Here is a 20,335-nt window from a genome sequence, read left to right on the forward strand (position 1 = left end):
AGCTTCTTTATTCTCTGTCATTTGGTCTTCTATATCGCTAATTCTTTCTTCTGCCTCATTTATCCTAGCAGTGAGAGCCTCCATTTTTTATTGCACCTCATTAATAGCTTTTTTGATTTCAACTTGGTTAGATTTTAGTTCTTTTATTTCTCCAGAAAGGGCTTTTATATCTCCCGAGAGGGTTGCTTTAATATCTTCCATGCCTTTTTCAAGCCCGGCTAGAACCTTGAGAATCATCATTCTGAACTCTATATCTGACATATTACCAATGTCTGTATTGATTAGGTCCCTAGCCTTTGGTATTGCCTCTTGTTCTTTTTTTTGTTGTGAATTTTTCCGCCTTGTCATTTTGTCCAGATAAGAGTTTATGAAGGAGCAAGTAAAATACTAAAAGGGTGGCAACAACCCCAGGAAAATATGCTTTAGCCAAATCAGAAGAGATCCTGAATTGTGAGGGGGGAGAAAGGGGATAAAAAGGGGTTCAGAAAGAAAGAAAAAAAAACTATTAAAAAAAAGAAAGCAGATAAAGAAAAAATATAAAAAGAGGAAAAAAAATATATATATTAGATAAACTATTTAAAAAACGTTAAAAAAAGAAAACGGTAAAAGTTAAGAAAAATTTAACAGAAGAAGAGAAAAAGAAAAAAAAAATTGAAAAAGAAAAAAAAATTAAATTAACTGCAAGGCTAAAAAATCATGGGGAGAAAGCCATGAGTTCCGTGCTTTGCTTTCTTCTCCTCTGGAATTCCGCCGCTCTCCTTGGTAGGTGAACTTGGTCCTGGCTGGGTTTCCCGTAGATCTTCTGGGGGAGGGGCCCGTTGTAGTGATTCTCAAGCGTCTTTGCCCCAGGCGGAGCTGCACCGCCCTTACCCGGGGCCGCGCTGAGTCATCCGCTCGGGTTCGCTTTCGGGAGCTTTTGTTCCCTGAGCGCTTTCCGTAGAGTCCGGAGGACGGGAATAAAGATGGCGGCCTCCCGGTCTCCGGCCCGGAGGAGCCGAGAGCCCGGGGCCCCACTCCTCAGTGCGCCCTCAGAGAACAGCGCCCAATGTCTCCCGCCACCCTGGCCTCCGGCCGCGCTCCGAGCTGACCGAGTGTGCGACCGGTTCAAGGCAACCCCGAGCTGAGAGTCACTCCTCGGCTCTGTCTCTGCAGCCGGCTTCCCCGTTCTAATACCGGTAAGCTCTGCGACACTCAGACACCCCCGATCCTTCTGCGACCCTGCGGGACCTGAGGCCGCGCTTACCCCGCCTGGGCCTCACCCCAGTTAAGCCTCTGGAGCGATGTCCCTCAGAGGAACAGACTTTTAAAAGTCCTGATTTTGCTCCGTTGCTCCGCCGCTCGCCGGGAGCCGGCCCCTCCCCCCGCGGTCTATCTTCTCGTCGCTTTGGATTCACTTCTCCGCCAGTCCTACCTTGCAGAAAGTGGTTGATTTTCTGTTTCTGGAATTGCTGTTCTTCTTCTCTTCAATCTCCCGTTGGATTTGTCCAGTAACTGGTTATTTCAAAAAATTGAAAACCTTGTAATGGTATAGATTCCACGGAGCTAAAGAGAAAAAATGAGCAGCTAGTTTAAGGGCTGATATTGGTGGAACAAGAATATAAAACCAAAAACTCAGAAAAAGAATTTCAGAAGTAAATTTCTGCCTATAGAACTAAAAGTTTCAAGACTGTATTTTTCTTAAGATCAAAGACGATATTGAGCTATTGCTCCTTCTGAGGCCATACCATCACTGTTCCTCAGTAATTCTATGACCAGGGACTTTGTCATTCCTTTGTGCAATCCCAGTATGGTTTGGATTAGAAAAGAAGCATATCACAATGTGTAAGATTCTTTTCTGAGGAAAAAAAGTTAATAAATCTTCCAACAGCCCTTTGAAATTTCTCTTTGATAGAATGGGATTCCCAGATGAAAACACTTAAAGTATCTTTTTAGTCACTTCTAAATGTCTTATCACTTCTTCAGATGGTGAATTATATTCAGAAATAGTTAAAGTAAGGGCAATTCTAAGGGTCCAGAAATTATGCAAAGTTCAGTTCTTTTGAAAAACACTCTTAGTATGGTAGTAATATACTGAGACAGACTGGTTTGCAAGCATACATCTGGACTCCATTTCGAAGGATTAGGACAAGATGTCATACATTGTATATGTTTTTTAAATTTGCTATAAGTTAGTGAAAACATTAAAGGTCTACTCTGTCCTGTGTTAGTTCACATGACAGTATAAATAATAGGACTGATTATATGATATAAACACAGAGGAATTGTCTTAGCATTTGAAGAAAGCCTAGTAAGTGGCACCCCTCACCCTTACCCGTGTAATGAATAAAAATTAAGTTAGGAATAAGGCCTTTGGGGGACAAAACATCATCTTTATTATTCAAAAAAGTAAGGGGAGGAGATAGCACACAGTAGGGGTAAAATAAGCTATGTGACCTGCAGACTTATTCCAGCCACAGAAGAAGCTAGAGCACCACATGCTTTCCTTACAAGAGCTGGCAACCCAAAGTATGACACAGTCAAAGGAGCAGAGAATGTGCACTGCCTGTGGTCAGGCTGGTCCCAAAGAGGAGAGCTGAGGATCTGAGCTGAACCAAACACAGCCCATTTCTTCTCAAATTTCCAACAAGAACATCATTCCTTCCCACCCCTAAGAGAGTAAATGAAAAGGTGGAACAACTGAGAATGTTGATGGCATCTCTCCTCCTGGCTCCAGAAGTGGAGGAGGACAGGTCTGCCCCACCTTTGCTCTGCTTTTCATTCCCTTTGCCCTCTGGGCCAACCCCATGGGCAACTGGGTTTTGACTATTCTTCTCAAGGAAAATAAACCAAATGTCAATCAGGATGTCTTGCTTCAGTTTTATTTAGATTGTCTCCCCAATGCCAACCACTGCTCCATTGTTAGACATCTGGTGTAACATGCTGGTTATAGTTTTTGCACAGCTAATCTCTCAAAACTCAGCGATATACACCAATAATTTTTCTGTGCTTACAGAATGATGCAGTGTGAGTGTCCTGTTCCTGTTCCAGTTTCTCTGGGGCTTTGACTAGAGCAACTTGACAGCTGGGGGTAACAGGGTAGGTGGAGAATCATCTGGAGGCATCTTTGCACACACGTCTGACCACTGATACTGGGCAGCTGAAGCTAATAGACAGGAGCTCTTCTGGTGCTACTGGCTGGAGCCTTACCCGCTGCCAACCCGTATGGTCTGGGCTGCTTCACATCTTGGAGACCTCAGTTTGGATGGACTTCTTATGCAGTTGCTCAAGGCTCCAAAACAAGTGTCCTGAGAGAACCAGATGGAAGCTATATGGCTTTTTCTGATCTAGACCCAGAATTCAGGCACTTCATTTCTGTTGCATTCTACTCTTTACACGCAAGTAACTAAAACGGTCCAGATTTGAGAGGAGGGAACATAAACCCCCAACTCTCATGAGAGAATATCAAAATATTTTCAGACATGTTACAAAACCCTCACAGTCCAACAGATGTTAGTGTTGATTATGTCTCATAAGAATCTAGGCAGATTAGGCAGAAGATATTAACTCTGAGATGAGTCTGCCACCAAGATCGAAAATTAACTCTGTTATATTTCCTACACAAATAGTGTCTAGTTAAGTAAATCAATAGAGCATATCATAAGACCTTCAAGGAGATGAAATGGCATCAATAAGATATTCCAAAAATAAGTTACATAAAGATACTATAGTAATAAAACCCCAATAATATAGAAATGTTCCACATGTTGAATATAGTTTCCCTTTGATAAAATTTCCAGAAGAAATCAAATGCAACTTCTAACTAAAAGTTTTCAAGGTCGGGGCACCTGAGTGGCTCAGTGGGTTAAAGCCTCTGCTTTCGGCTTAGGTCATGATCCCAGGGTCCTATAGGATCGAGCCCAGCATTGGGCTCTCTGCTCAGCAGGGAGCCTGCTTCACTTCCTCTCTCTCTGCCTGCCTCTCTGCCTACTTGTGATCTCTGTCTGTCAAATATATAAAATCTTTTAAAAAATAATAAAAATAATAAAAGTTTTCAAGATCAAAGACTTCAAATCCAAAATTAAAATCTAAAATAAAAATCTCTTGTACTTGTAAGGTAAAAGTTCAAAGAAATTAATTCCACCCCAATTTTGTTTTCTGCTCGATCTCAGCTAAAAAAGATACAAACTGCAGCAGAGGCTGTCATTCGTCCCTTACTCTTCTTTTAAAGTTATCCCAGAAAATGGAAACCACTAGAATCCTGGAGAATCAGAGCCTGTATTATAAGAACTCAGCGTGGCAAGCAAATGATGTGAGCAGTGCTAGGGACTATGGTGCATACTTTGGTGGATGCGTAGATCCTCTTCATGGCAGGAACACCCATCCCCCTAACAGCAAAAGTCACAGATGACACCTTCTCCTAAGAATTACTCCCAGCCAAATAGGAGCGCTGCACCGTCCAGGCTACTCTTTCCAGTTTTCTAAGGGCATCTTATAGTCCATAAGTGACTGAAATAGAGGTATAAAATTTGACTCCGTTGGCACAAGGTAGGGCAAACTTCTGTGCAACTGACGCTCTACAGCTGTGCTGTTGAATACGTGGTATGACTAGTGGCTACAGGAGAGCTGAAATGAGATAGTGCTGCTTACATACTGGATTTCGAAGATTTGGTATGAAAAAAGAACGTAAGAAATCTCATCAATGCTAATATTGATATATGCTGAAATGACAATATTTTGGATGTATCGGTTTAAACAGAATGTGTTAAGCCATCTGTTTCTTTTTACCTTTTTAAATGTAGCTACTAGACAGTTTAAAATTATTTATGTGGCAGGCAACATATTTAATATATTTCTTTTGGATGACATTGCTCTAGAGCTTTCCTCTGGGATCAGTCAAGTCTTCAGCTAAGACCACATTCTTGGTGATCTGGATTCTCCTCTTCCGCCCTGATTCGCCCAATGCTTTCCTCTGGAGAACTCTTCCTCACTAAATCCCCCAAACAGAATCCTACCTCAGGCTCTTTTAGGAACCAAACCGAAAACACTTGATGTTTTGATAAGTTTAGCCTTCAATGTTCTATAAACAACTAGATATAATTTAAATCAAAATAAAAATACATGGAAAAAAACACTGCAATTATGTAACTATAGCACTATGCCATCAAGAGAAGGTTCTATAAGAACAATGTGCTTAACTCATAACCTTGACCCAAAGCTAAGGATATGCCTGGTACAACAACATTAAGAATGGTTTTGATCAGAATGCAAAAAAAAAAAAAAAAAACACAAAAAACAAAAAACAAAAAAAAGCCACCCACAATTTAAATCATTCAGGTCTTATGTTATTCTCATATTCAGTTAATGTTAACTCAGTCAACTCACTCAAAGCTGGGAAGAGATCTTCATGTTCTACAGATGCTATTACATGGCTACAGATACTATTACACGGTATTTAAGACTATTATCACTGCTTCTGATAAGCAAATAAAATTTACAGTTCTTTAAAAATGCAGGAACTTACAAGGTAAGATGTGATTAGCTTTCAAAATTGAAATAACCTTAAACTTCAGATCTTCTCAAAAATGACATCCACTGGGAAGTTTGATTTTGCTAGGACAGCCTTTCACTCATATGTGGAATTTAAGAAACAAATGAGCAAAGGAGGTTAAAAAAAAAGTGGGGGGGCAAACCAAGAAACAGACTCTTAACTATAGAGAACAACCAACCAGAGGGAGGTGGGGAGGGGATGGGTGAAATAGGTGATGGAGATCCCCAGGTGTTGTATGGAAATGCTGAATCTCTAAACTGTACACCTGAAACTAATACTGTATGTTAACTAACTGGAATTCAAATAAAAAAGAATTTTAAAGGAAAAAAAACAGCATTGTTACTCTGAATACTTATTTAAAAACATATCTTTTAAAATCCTGAAGATCCCCAACTAATTCAGCTCTATTATACAGTGATAAAAATATTGCTTTAGTATAAAAGAGTATGGTATTTTGCATAAAATAACTGTTAGAGAAAGTGTATCCTGTCCCTGAAGAGTTGACCTCATTTATCAAACAACCAATCTTGCTAACAAACCTTGCCTGCATAACCTCACTTTACCACATGATGTCACTGTAACACAAGTCTTTAAAAAGGAAAAAATTAAATTGTTGAAAGACCATCTTTGCTCAGAAAATGTTCAGTTAGAATTATTGTAAGCAACACAAATCTTACAACATTAGGTGTCTCTAATTGGTGAGTTTATACTGAATCTCATATCTCACTTATCAAAAAAAGAGTCCTAGACATACGCAATCCGCTCAGATCTCCCTTCAGGCCAAATAGAAAACATTAGAGAACAAAAATTTACAGTTACAGCAGGTTAAAGTTACACAGATCTCCTGTAAAGGAACAAGGATCAGAACATAGCACATCACAAGAATGGATAGAAGAAAACAAGTAGTAGTATGGTTTTCAGTCTTTAAGAAAAGAATTTCAGATGTAAAATTATATACACAAGCAAATATCCTCTTAAATACATTGCTATAAAATATATTTCAACAGCAGACTTCTAAAATTTTTCTACCTAACGAAAACATAAATATTCACAAACGAAATATTCAAGTCAGTTGTTGAAGAGATAGGGGAAGAATGATCACATGACATCCTGAAGAATTGTGAGGTCTAAAACACCAAGTTCCAACAAGAATGCAAAAAAAAAGAAGATGCCACAAACACACTGTTCTCAAGTCTAGAAATTCAGTAGGTTCAGGAGAAAGAAGGTCAACCACTCCTACAATTCATGCAACTCTTTGTCCTGACAACTTGCAGAAAGAAAATGACTAGGAATGGTTAAAATGATCAAGGCATTTCTTTCAGGAAAAGTACTTAATGGTTGTGATCTTTGGCCTGAAAAAATATCTGAAAAGGCTGACATTTAGAAAAGTCTGAAAGGAACATATGGGGGGAACTTGTTTTCAGAGTATTGAATTAGGAGCTATTGCTTTAAATCTAAAATAGACTTAACATTGAGACATTTGAGTTCCTACACATAAAACCCTTGGCGTTTACAGATTCCTATTTGTGGTTTAAATATATGTGATGCGTTAAAATCTCTCCTTAGGCAAGGTGATGACGGTAATCTCTTGCTATTGTCAGCCCGTGGCGTTGGAAACATACTGCATCATGCTGGCTACAAGATGCCCTTTGGACTTTAATGCATATATCAGTACCCTGTCGTTTTGGCAAATTTCTACGCCTCTGACGCAACAGCCTCATGTAATAAACACACTTACAGACACTTCTTCAGCTGTTTGTCTTTTCACAGCTTGGTTTCTCCTGTCCCACAGAGCCTCTCTTAATGAGCCCTGAAACCAACTTCCCTGGGGACAGGTAACTATTCTTTTCTGTTCTTGCTGGAGGACAGGCTTACTTTTGCTACTATGGCAACCACTGCAAAGTGCTTTCTCTCTGACTTTTTCAGCTTCCGAGTACCTTCTCTGCAAAGATATTCTAGAAGCTTTTGGGTCTTTCAAAATCTTGTCTTAAAGAACTTATCTCTGTCCATAATACATTTTTTTTATAAATAAGCGTGGACTCTATTTCTCCATTTTCATGTGTACCTGTACCTCTACTAGGAAAATAAAGACAGGACTTGGGTCAAATTAGTGAGTTGCTCAGAACCCAGCTCTCTTGACGCTGAAGCACAGGGTTCCAGCAGATGGCGCCATTCTCAGGGCTAGAAAATTTCAGGACCTAAACACCCTTCCAGGCTGATGGAAACAATCTTGGCTCTTATGAGGGAAATATAGAGTGGAAGGAGTAACACCATGCCATCAAGTGTAAATTCCTTTCTTCTTTCTTTCTTTCTTCTTTCTTTCTTTCTTTCTTTCTTTCTTTCAAGAGAGGTTGAGAGAGTGGGCAGGGAGTAGTAGAGGGAGAGGGGAGGAGAGAATCCTAAGCAGGCTCCATGCCCACTATGCGCTCCATCTCACAACTCTGAGATCATGACCTGAGCCACCCGGGTGCCCCAAATTTCATCTTAGTAGCTGAACTTCTAGAAGTAATTGGGTGGAAGACCTCTTTAGGTAAGTTCTAATTTTATTGGTAGTTTATTTCCTAAATCTCAATATGTGTTGTATATTCCTCCCCTCTCCTTTATTCACTTTTTCATGTGTTTCTTAGTAAACAACACTTACATTTAAGTCTGAGTCTGCTCTTATCTTCCAGGACCAAGACAGACTACATGAGAGGCAGTTCTACTGGTCTTCCTTTCCCCAACCCATCTCCTTTCCCGTTTGCTATCTGGGGAGGACCTGGGTGGCTTTGGCACATTTCTGAGCTGTTTTAGTTCAGGAAGACCTGAGAATTCACGTAAGGATGGTAAACGGAGTCTGTTTAGTTTCTGTGTAAGTAACCCTTTCCCCAATTCTTACATCTCCATGAAGTTCTCTTTATAAACTGGACATGCTTCTTTTTGTCCCTAGCTAGATCACTCCACATAATGTTCTCAGTCCAAGGATCAGGAAGCCCCCTCCCCCACAGCAACCTTGTTGCATGGATGTTACATCGTTATGGTCGCTAGTCTGTAAATTTGTGATACGCATGGCAGGGATGACTTAAAGTTAGTTTTCTATCAGTGGTTCTGGGAACCATGATATGCTGTAACATTTAGGGGAAAAGTGGAAAACTTCAACCCTGAATAGATGTTACCTGTGGGGCAGTTAGAGTTACAATAGCAGATAACATGAGACATTCCTATGAAAGGCCCTCAAGAAAATGCCAAATAGGGGCACCTGGGTGGTATAGTCAGTTAGGTGTCCACTCTTGGTTTTAGTTCAGGCCACAATCTCAGGGTCATGAGATGGAGCCCCACGTCAGGCTCTACGCTCAGATGGGAGACTGCTTGAGGTTCTCTCTCCCTCTGCCCCTCCCCCCAACATACACACACAAACACACACACACATAAACTCTCATATGCTCTCTCAAATAAAAAGTAAATAAATCTTAAAAAAAAAAAAAAGTAAAGAAAGAAAGAAAATGCCAAACACCCATTTAAAGGAATATGACCGCAAGGTTTGATTACTATCTCCTCAGCATTCTTTGGGTCCACCCTAGAAAGACTTAAAATACACAAGGTATTCCCACAGAAGCCTCATAGCCTAGTATACTCTATCTGGCCCACATAAAAAAGATTCAAGATTCCTCCCCTGAAGCAGTATATTTTATCGAAATCAACTCTTCCACTCTCTGAACTTTAACAGTTGAGTAAATGAATATATAGCAAAATGGAGAAAGTTCCTCAGAGAAATAAAATATTAAAGTCAAGGACTGAGAAATTATTTGAAAGAAAAATAGCAAGAAATATTTAGTAGACACTAAAATTTAAATCTGGAAAACTATAAATTCTCCTTGGGTGAGATCTAATCACAGGTTTATTTTAAAAAATTGTTTCCTCCAAAAAAAGAATGGACTACACAGATTCATTTAATTTTCTGAACTTCTACTAATGTGGAAATGGTATTCAGATATTTCAGAATCTTAAGAACAATTTTCTATTTGAAGAGTTTCCCTCCAAATGAATTTGACAACTGATACAGACCTGAACTGACCTTGCTATGTAGCATATTACACAACAGATACATATGTCCACATACCATTGACCCTTGAACAATGCAGGGGTTAGAGATACCAACCCCCATGCAGTCAAAAATCTGCATATACCTTTTGACTACCCAAAACCTTAACTATTAATAACCTGTTGACCATAAGCCTTACCCATATATAAACAGTTGGTTAACATGCATTTTGTGTGTTATATTACATACTGTATTTTTATAATAAAGCTAAAAAAAAAGAAAATGTTAAGAAAATTATAAGGAAAACATTTACAGTATTGTATTGCAGTTATTAAAAAAAAAAATCCCTGTGTAAGTGAACCTGTGCAGTTCAAACGCTGTTCAAGGGTCAACTGTACACATATAATGTATATGTAATTATTAAGAAGATTGTTTCTCCCTCAGCCCACTGAACTGGCCTAATGTCAACAGAGTCTCAGGTGGGAACAAACTAATATGTGAATGGGAAACCCAGACTATAGTTTCTAAAATTGATTTTCTGTGAAAAGGAGCCAGGGTTTTTTAGAAGGATAATGATTCCATGACTGGGGAAGGAAGGTGTAAGAGATATAGAACTTCTTTATCAGAAGACAAGGCGTCATTCCAAGTTTAGTGAAGTCAGATCAAATAGACACAGGAACCAAATTATAGAGGTTTAATTATGACAATATGAGCATCAAACATAGAATAGTGATTATAGTTAATTAAAATATACTAAATCTATAAAGTCCTGAGTCCTTATACACAAAGATAAATATTACCTTAAATACACCAAAGAGAATCAGGAGATTGGAATATATTACTACTAGATCTTATTAGTCAGCTCTTTTAGTACTGTTGACACACTTACATGCTGATGAATGACACAGATTCTAGCAAGTATTATATACATCATTTAGAAGACACCTTCTGACTCCGGAATGGCCTCATCTGTGTAACATCAAGTCAGATGAAGATCTATAACATCCATAATCAATCTGCTATTAAAATCAGTAAGATTTGCATGCTTTTAAGAATACGAATGAACTGGGGCACCTGGGTGGCTCAGTGGTTAAAGCCTCTGCCTTTGGCTCAGGTCATAATCCCAGTGTTCTGGGATCAAGCCCCTGCATAGGGCTCTCTGCTCAGCAGGGAGCCTGCTTCCCTTCCTCTTTCTCTGCCTGCCCCCATGCCTACTTGTGATCTCTGTCTGTCAAATAAATAAATAAATAATCTTAAAAAAAAAAAAAAAAGAATATGAATGAACTAAGATTGCATTAATGTTTTAAAGTCTTTAAAATTCAGGGTAAAAGATATTACAGATAGAAATGTTCGATTCAGCTGCTTATCCTAGGTGAAGCTGCAGACTTCTATAAGAAGACAGAATTATCACTTGAGTAACTCCTGTGCTAAAAATTATGAAAAAAATTGGCATAATAATTAAAAATAAGATTCAAGTGTTATTTCAGGGTCATAGACAAGAATCTAAGTTATTCTCCAGGGATAACTCTCTAGAGGTGAGTAACCTAATTAACGGGAGTATTAACTGACTTCCATAATTAGGTTAGCACCTTTTAACCCGAGGGAAACTTAGAAGTAAATATAGATACATTTATGAAAAAAAAAACCAGAGCATTAATATTTTTTGTATTTCTATATTTGTAATGGGTAAGTACATCTGACCTATTATGATGGTAGCCTGGAATCTAATCCTAAGTATGTCATTCAAGGAGTTAATTTAGATGAAATCTCACGTTTATATATACTATTAGAACGTCCAAGGAAAACTTAGGTGGATGGCATTCATAAGTATAAATTTTACTCAGATCAACGGCATCTGAGAATTCCCAGTGTTTCACAACCACACACAAAATGAAAGTTGAATGGTCAATCAGTGAGGTCTTATTTTGAATTTCACACAATTTAATAAAGTACAGCATCTTCGTATATTCTTATCTGTATTTTCTGTTCTGTAAAATGTCTGAAGACTATGTTTTACTTATTGTTATGTTATGTGCTTTATACTTCTCATTTTTAAAATATTACTCTTTTAGTTGTGTATGTTGCTCATAACAGATCCAGCTCTCTATGGCATTTTTCAACAAATAAATCAATCCTTTCCTTTTGACCAGTAAGTTTTGTGTTAAGAAATTTTTTTCTACACCAAAGTATTGAAGATATTCTCCTATATTTATTTTGCTTATTCATTTGTCTTCTTTCTCACTGGAATTGATTTTTGTCAGTGGTGTAAGACTTGGATCCAAATCAATTGCTTCATCTTTATGAATATTATTGTCTCAGTGCAATATATTGTCTTCTCCAGTGTGACCTCTGTCACATGTCAAGTTTTCATTTATGCATGAGTCTGCCTCTGAGCTGCCCATTTGAGTCCATTGGTCAATATGCCTATCTCTTAGACAATACCATATCATCCTCATTATTATAGCTTTAAGTTTTGATGTCTAGCAGAATAGATTTCTCATCTTACTCTTTTTCTTTATGAATGTTTGGATATACTTGGGTATTTGCTCTTCTATGTGAATTTTTATTAGCATGTCAAACTTCTTAGGATTTCTAATAACATGTCTTTGAGTCCAAAAGCAATCTAGGAGGTGAGATATCTGTGTGATACTGAGTTTTCTATCCCTTAAAAGTGTTTTCTCTCTCTATGTATTGGTGTCTTTTTCAGTTGAATTAAGTAATGTTTACAATGCATATGGTTGTCACATATCCTTAGTTTATTAGAAAGGATATTAGTTTATTAGAAATTTATTAGTTTATTAGAAGAGATATTTTGTTATTAATATTAATGACCTGTTTTTTTGTTTTGTTTTAATTTTTTTTCAGTGTTCCAAGATTCATTGTTTATGCACACCCAGTGCTCCATGCTATACGTGCCCTTCTTAATACCCACCACCAGGCTCACCTGTTTTTAAAGCATGTGTTTTCTCTGGAGCACCTGGATGGCTCAGTAGATGAAGTGTCTGAGTGTTGGTTTTGGCTCAGGTCATGATCACAGGGTCATGATATTAAGCCCCGTGTCAAGCTCTGAGCTCAGTAAGGAGTGGGCTTGAGATTCTCTCCCTTTCCCTCCCCCTCTGCCTCTCTGCCCACTCATGCGCACATTTTCTCTCTCTCCAACAAATTAATAAAATCTTTAAAAAAGATAAAATAAAATAAAGTATATGTTTTCTATTGTTCTTTTAAAGAAATGCAGTTGCATTTTGTTTTGTTTTTTTTTTTTAAAGATTTTATTTATTTGTCAGAGAGAGAGAGGGAGAGAGAGCGAGCACAGGCAGACAGAATGGCAGGCAGAGGCAGAGGGAGAAGCAGGCTCCCTGATGAGCAAGGAGCCCGATGTGGGACTCGATCCCAGGATGCTGGGATCATGACCTGAGCCGAAGGCAGCTGCTTAACCAACTGAGCCACCCAGGCATCCCTGCAGTTGCATTTTGTATAATGATCTTATACCTACACACTTTGGTAAACCGTTACTAGGGCTAATAATTTACATGAATTTTTTAAAATTTTTCAATATAAATAGTCTTATCTATGATTAATGATGGCTTCCTTTTCTTCCCATCCTTCTGCTATCCCTTTTTCTTCATTATTTTACTACCCAAGCCAGGATTTTCAGAGCAATACTTAATAGGTATGCTAATAAATTTTTCATCTGATTCCTAATATTAAAGGAAATCCTTCCTTTTTTTTTTTTTTTAACCCTTAACAATCATGTTTGACATAGAGGCACCTGAGTGGTATAATTGGTTAAGCATCTGACTCTTGATTTCAGCTCGGACTGTGATCTCAGGGTGGTGAGATCAAACCCAACATCAGGTTCTGCAGTTGGCATGGAGTCTGAGTGAGTTTCTCTTTCCCTCTCCCCTCCATACTTTCTCTCTCTCTCTCTCATAAATAAATAAATATATCTTCAAAAGGAAACAACTATGTTTGATCTAAGTTATTGATCCTTATTACGTGTCCTAGTACTTCCCAACTCTTTGAACATAGCAAAGCCCATAGAAGTTCACCTTGTTTTTAAGACCCTTTGATGTAAATTAATGAGGCTGCTCAAGGCAGGAGGCAAGAGGCAAGGTTGGTCTGCCTACTCCAAGCCACACCGGCTGCACCTAAGCCTGGGGGGATAACACAGTAGCACGGCTGCAACATAGTGTTGGTGCAACAGGTGTAAAGCTATATCTTGACCTTAAGACTGTAACTGGAAGGACCAAACTGGCTGAATAGTTTTGCTTCTGTCGTTCAACCCTCAGGTAGTAGTAGCAAGCAAGTATACAGAGCCAAATCAAGAACATGTCTCATGCCCGTACATTCCATTCCAGTCCTCTTGAAGGAATAGGGAAAGCATGGTATGTGCAGGTCCTTGTCTCTTAGGAATACTTCCCAGAAACAACTACAAATGTTGCCTTTCCTGTTGCGAACAGCACTAAAGACTGGAGCTTCAGCTAAGACCAGTGGTATCAGCCTATCTTCATGGCTGGAATTCCACTATGTCCTTACATGGCCCCACTTAGCCACTTCAAGAGATAGAACTGAAGCAAATATCAATTTGATTCCAGTCACATACAGAAACTAGGAGTTCTTCGAGAAGTGTGAGTTGGTTCTACTTTGATTTGTACTCAGAATTGCCACAGTGATTTCCACAGAGTGGTACCTGACTGACACGGGGGTCTCTTTACCATCCAGTTACCTATGGCCCACTAACCAGACCAAATTGCAAGTCATAAACAACAGTCCAAATGCCGTATGCACCCAACTATGGTAATTTCATTTGTGAGGAACAGGACCTTAATTCAGTCCACTGGGCTGCTAACTTGCTTTTGCTTCCTTCCATGAAGAGTTCACTAGCTGCTGGGCACAGAACAACTGCTTTCCCCATGGAGCCATGACACGCCATTCAGGAACTGCCATCTGTGAATGAGGTCAGTTCCTATACATCCTTGAGAAATTGGTAGAAGTTGAGATGCATCAGTAATAACAACAGACAAGTCTTCAGTTAGCTTTTCAGTGGCCCTAGTGGAAAATAGGCTACTTGCTCATGAATACATTGAGTCCCGCTGTGCTCCATGGCCGAATGCCTCCATAGTATTTTGATTTTATGATGGAACTTCTTTTGACTTTCTCTCCTTGTTGGGATGCTTTTTGACCTTACCCATCACAAGATGGATAATTCAGGAGTTGATACAATGTTGTCCTTCACTTAATGGGGCTGTCTTAGTAAATGCCCAACAACTAGCTAATAACTATCTTTCAAAGAAATATACCAGAGAGTAGTATCAGATAAATTGTCACTGTTAACTATGATTATGGGCTTTTGCCAAAGATGTGAGTCAGCATGAAGGCAGGTGGCTGACATTTTGAGTATCATTTCAGCATGACCTACTTGGGTCAGCGGAGGTTATTATAACAAAATACCATAGAGTGGATGGCTTAAACAAGAGATATTAATTTCTCACAGTTGGGTAGGCTTGAAGTCCGAGATCAGGGTGACAGCATGGTTGGGATCTTCCTGGCTTACAGATAGCTGCCTTCTTTCTGTGTTCATACATGGATCAGAAGAGAGAGCTCTCAGATCTCTTTCACGTTTTATATGGGCAGTAATCCCATCATGGGGGTCCCATCCCCCATGACCTCATTTAAATCCAATTACATTCCAAAGGCCCCATCTTCAAACACCATCAAACTAGGAGTTAGGGCTTCAAGATTTGAATTTGGCAGTGGCGGGGGGTGTGGTGTGTGTGGTGGTGCACAATTGAGTTCATAGCTGTAACGTAAGTTCCAAACAGGAAAGCTTGGGTTACAGCATCTCTCCTTCTGAGAAGGTGTTCAGGCTTCCAATCAAATAAGAACTTTTCCTAGGTGATTTCAATGGATTGAGCCCGTCGGTCTCCTTAAATGGGGGATATGATTTCTCCAAAAGCCAAATAAGCCAATTAGGTGTTAGGACGCCTCTTTAGTCTATAGGGCAGGGAGCAAGAACATTCTATTATTCGTGGTCTGCAGTGCAACACAAGACACTCTAGTCCATGCAATCCTCCCAAACTTTACAGTCCATACAAGATCCTGGATCTTTTCCAAGGTTCCTCAATTCATCCTCGATCAATCCTATGACTTATGATTACAATGAGGTTGTTATTAGCTTGATTCTCAGTTTCAGAAAATAATCACGATATCATCAATAAAGTTAAATGGAACACTGTAGGGTTGTAATACACTAGATCTGCCTCAGTGGATTGTGAGAGCACACAGAGGAGTTCAGACATCCTGGAAGGAAATGCATATTGGAAACCATTCCCCACAAAGACACATTGCTGTTGATGTTCCCCCGCAAGTAATATTGAAGAAAAAGCATTCGCCAGGTCAACTACAGAGAACTGCACAGTTACTTTTTCTTCACCAACACTTGTTTCTTATGTTTTTGATGTGAGCCATTCTGACAGGTGTGAGGTGATATCTTGAGGTTTTGATTTGCATTTCCATGATGAATGATGTTGAGCATCTTTTCATATGTCTGTTGGCCATCTGTATGTCTTCTTCGGAGAAATATCTGTTAATGTCTTGAGCCCCACGTGAGGCTGCCTACTCAGTGGGGAGCCTGCTGCTCCCTCGGCTTCTCTCTCTGCTTGTGTTCTTTCTCTGTCTCTCTCCCTCTCTCAAATAAATAAATAAAATCTTTTTTAAAGAAAGAAGGGGAAACTGGTGAAGTGTCCACTAAAACCTTGGTAGACTTTTAAAGAAGACTATGGACTCTGAAAAACAACATGAGGCTTTTGAAGGGGTGGGGGGTGGGAGGTTGGGGGAACCAGGAGGTGAGTATTAAGGAGGGCACATATTGCATGGAGCACTGGGTGTGGTGCAAAAACAATGAATACTGTTACGCTGAAAAGAAATTAAAAAAATAAAAAAATAAAGTCAATAAAACACAACTACCACTCTTGATGTCTTCTGCTTATTTAATTGGATTATTTGTGGGGTTTTTGGTGTTGAGTTGCAGAAGTTCTTTATTCTTATCCTCTTCTTGCCTCGATTTCCTTTCCTTTGTAAAACTTTAACCTTTGTAATTAACCTGAAGTCTCATCGGAAGAAACTGGGACAGGAAATCCAAAAACTGCCTCTTTTACATCCTTTAAGGTTTAAGACCAGTGTCACATATGGTGTCCACGGTGGTAGGGCTCCTTTTATGATAATGTGAGTGAGAGGCATCCCTTGTAGGGCTGATTTCAGTGTCCTATAGCCTGTCCAGCACAGCACAGCATTTCCACAGTTTGAATAGATACCCCGAGGACTTACTATTCTCTAGTAGCTCCCTGCCTTAATCCATTCAAATCAGCAAAAACTTTTCTGGAACTCTCCCTAGGAAGAGAGCAGCCAGAGGAGGATCCAGGATGAGTGCAAACCATCCTCTCCAGTATTCAGAACCAGAGTCACTGCCATGTGATCTAAAACTCTCAGTAACCATCTCAGTAAAGATCAACAGGACAATCCTTACGACAGGCTGACAGTCTATAAGAGGCCTCCCCTGTGTTACCAAAGAATCCCTTACTTGATTGCTTTCCTCCATCATCAGCTGCCTTTCTTGAATTACCTTCTTAGTTGTAGTGGTTCACAAAGGCTTCGCCAAGCCATCAGAAGTTATAGCGCCCACGCCCCTTTGGTTGGAGCTCTGCTTGCTGGGGAGAGAGGTGGAATCTCAGCCACAGGAGACGCTGGACTGTCACTTTAGCTCATGCTGAAAGCAGCAACTAGGAACTGATTTAGCCAACCTGCCATCAGTTTGCACTTTCCCTCTAATTCTGCTAGCTCCTAGAATTCAGGTTGTCATTTTTGTCATGGAAAGTCTTACTCTCTGTTAAGTTTGTGCTACTTTGAACCAAGAGCAGCTGGACAACCACCTCTGCATCAATGCTTCCCATCCTCTTTATCAGAATCCTTTTTTCTTTCTAAATAACGCTTTAGCCATATTTGTAGCAAAGAATCAGTCAGAAGTCTTCCAAGCAATCCCATCTCTAATGCCAACTGTACTAATACAGGGTTAACATAAGAAGGCTGTTTGACCCCAAATAACAATACTTAAATCTATTACTCATTAGAGGAAATGGATACAGCGCAACAACAATGTTGATGTAAGAATTTGGATCATTGCCAAAGGCTGTCTGGCTGCTGGAGTTGCTGAAGACCTGGTACACGCGTCTGTCTTCTCCTTCCTATGACGGCCACGGCTGTGAGCACCTTCTCTCTCCTATTAAGTCCCTCCCCCCAACACATGCATAAAGCACCTTGCAAAAAGAGAGCCCAAGAGTCTCCCTGGGTTTTCTAATATTTTGCTGGTTAATATGCAAATTCCTGGTACAAAAGCAGCCTCAACAGCAGAGCCCTCTCTGAGGGGGCTCTCACCAAGACAAGATACAAGTATCAATCTCACTATTAGCAATAAACAATGTTGAAGGGCTGTTTACAACCACCATAAAACTCTTTGGGTCCAAGGTTATAAAAGCAACATTATTAGTAGTCCTGTTTGCGTGTTTCAGGTACTGCAAACACAGCTCAGTGCCAGAGGGAAACTTTTATTTATTTATTTATTTATTTTTAAGATTTTATTTATTTGACAGAGAGAGATCACAAGTGGGCAGAGAGGCAGGCAGAGAGAGAGGGGGGAGGAAGCAGGCTCCCTGCTGAGCAGAGAGCCCGACGTGAGACTCGATCCCAGGACCCTGAGATCATGACCTGAGCTGAAGGCAGAGGCTTAACCACTGAGCCACCCAGGTGCCCCCAGAGGGAAACTTTTAAAGCAAAACAGTTCAGGTTGATTCCAGGACTGCGAAAAATTAACCTGAACAGAGCACTATGCTGAGGAACTGTTCCTCTAGTCCTGGTTTACTATTATGATGGAAGGTTGATATGCATCAAATTCAAATTATTCTACTGCATTTATTTAAATGTTACATAAATTTCATCTTTGATCAGGTACTGTGGAAAATTTACACAAAGTTTTCCCCCTAATGTTAATCGACACTTGGTTTTTCTGAGAAGAGAAAGCCTAATTTAACCTCTTTTTGGCACATTGCTAGATCTGGTTTGATAACATTTTATTTGGAATTTTTTGCATTTTTGTTCATGAATGAATTGACCTGTATAATTCCTTTCTCACAAATGCTTCCTCTGGTTTTGAAACCAAGTTTCTACTAGCCTTAATGAACGGACTGAGGAGTGTTTTCTATTTTTTTTTTTTAAGTTCTCTGGAAGAGTTTTGTTTGTTGCTATTTTTTTTAAGATTTTATTTATTTATTTGACAGAGAGAGACAGAGAGAGACAGAGAGAGATCACAAGCAGGTAGAGAGGAGGCAGAGAGGCAGGCAGAGAGGCAGGCAGAGGGAGGGGGGAAGCAGACTCCCCACTGAGCAGAGAGCCAGATGCGGGGCTCGATCCCAGAACCCTGAGACCATGACCTGAGCCAAAAGCAGAGGCTTAACCCACTAAGCCACCCAGGCGCCCCTCTGGAAGAGTTTTTAATAGATTTTTTTTTTTCATAAAAGTTAGATAGCAACTTTTATGAGACACTTTCAAACTTTTGATTTGATTTCCTTCATGGTTATCCTGTTACCCTTCTAGTTCTTGAGTTGATCTTGGTAAATTTATATTTTCTTAACTTTTCAAAAATAACTTTTTGTTTATAATTTCTTTGATTTTGTTTAATTTTTTTTTGTCTATACTGTGTTAAAGTTGCTTATCTCTTTAACCTCTGATATCTGTATCTATGTCCATGCTTTGGTCCTAATATTAATGCAATTACACTGAAAAAACAAAATGGCAACATAATCTTTATACATTTCACAGTGTGGGTATTCTTCCCCTGTGCCTGGATGAAAATTCTATCAACTCCATCTATATAAAAGATCTAATTAAGTTGAAAACACAGCTCAATTATTTGCATACTCAGTCCTAATATTAACAAAATTCTGAACTAGATTTACCTTAAAAAAAGTTTCCCTTTCTCCTCCTGAGATTGTTTTAGGCTGGAATGTTGCAGTGGGACTGGCGGTCTTGATTCACTTTCTTTTTTGCCTTTCCAAGTGAGTGAACTGGGGCTTTATGCTTCAAGGGTCAGTATATAGAAAGGGAACATGAGATGTGTACAGGCGTTCTCTTACCTGAATTGGTTTCCCTTGAATTGGCTTCCCTGCCTCTGGGCTTGAAGGATGATTCAGCCTGGCTCTCGGAAGGTGGCCCTGATTTCTGGATGTTTTAGGTGTTTTCTCATTTCCTCATTCTTTCTCATGAGCTCTTTCAAGATTCACTAAAACAAGAAATTTGTCCATTTTATTGTTTGCTTCAAAAACACACTTTGGGACCTCTTTTGAGTCTACTATAACTTTTTCTTTTTCCCTCTCTGAATGAGTTAACATATAAAGCATTTAGAACACCACGTAATTCAATAGATAAGCCTTATAAGTGGTTAACTCTTACAACCTACTAGGAAGTAAACTGTACCAGGGTCCCTTTTGTTCACGCTATGTTCTCAGTGCAGTTTTTGGCAAATAAAACAAACATCCCTGTGTATCTTTTGTGCCATTCTTCTTCTAAAGTCTTTTCATCTACTTCTTAAAGAGAATAGTTAACTAATTTTCATTTTTTTTCTTTCTAAAATAAAAAGATATTTACATCTATAAATTTCTCTACACAGATTTTGCTGCATCCTATAATTTTAAGAGACATTTTTTTGGTTCACTTCTAAACATATTTTAATTTCTATT

The 20,335-nt window shown here is 39.3% G+C and overlaps 1 protein-coding gene across 1 annotated transcript in view; it reads right to left on the minus strand.

Moving 5' to 3' along the window:
• CCDC102B (coiled-coil domain containing 102B) overlaps positions 1-20,335 on the minus strand; it is a 203,624-nt gene that overhangs the window by 180,953 nt on the left and 2,336 nt on the right. The window contains exon 2 of the mRNA XM_047696565.1: positions 19,733-19,878. The gene's annotated coding sequence lies outside the window, so the exon portion shown is untranslated. The remainder of the gene's footprint in view (positions 1-19,732; positions 19,879-20,335) is intronic.

Source organism: Lutra lutra, chromosome 12 (assembly GCF_902655055.1).
Source record: "Lutra lutra chromosome 12, mLutLut1.2, whole genome shotgun sequence".
NCBI classification, from domain to species: domain Eukaryota; kingdom Metazoa; phylum Chordata; class Mammalia; order Carnivora; family Mustelidae; genus Lutra; species Lutra lutra.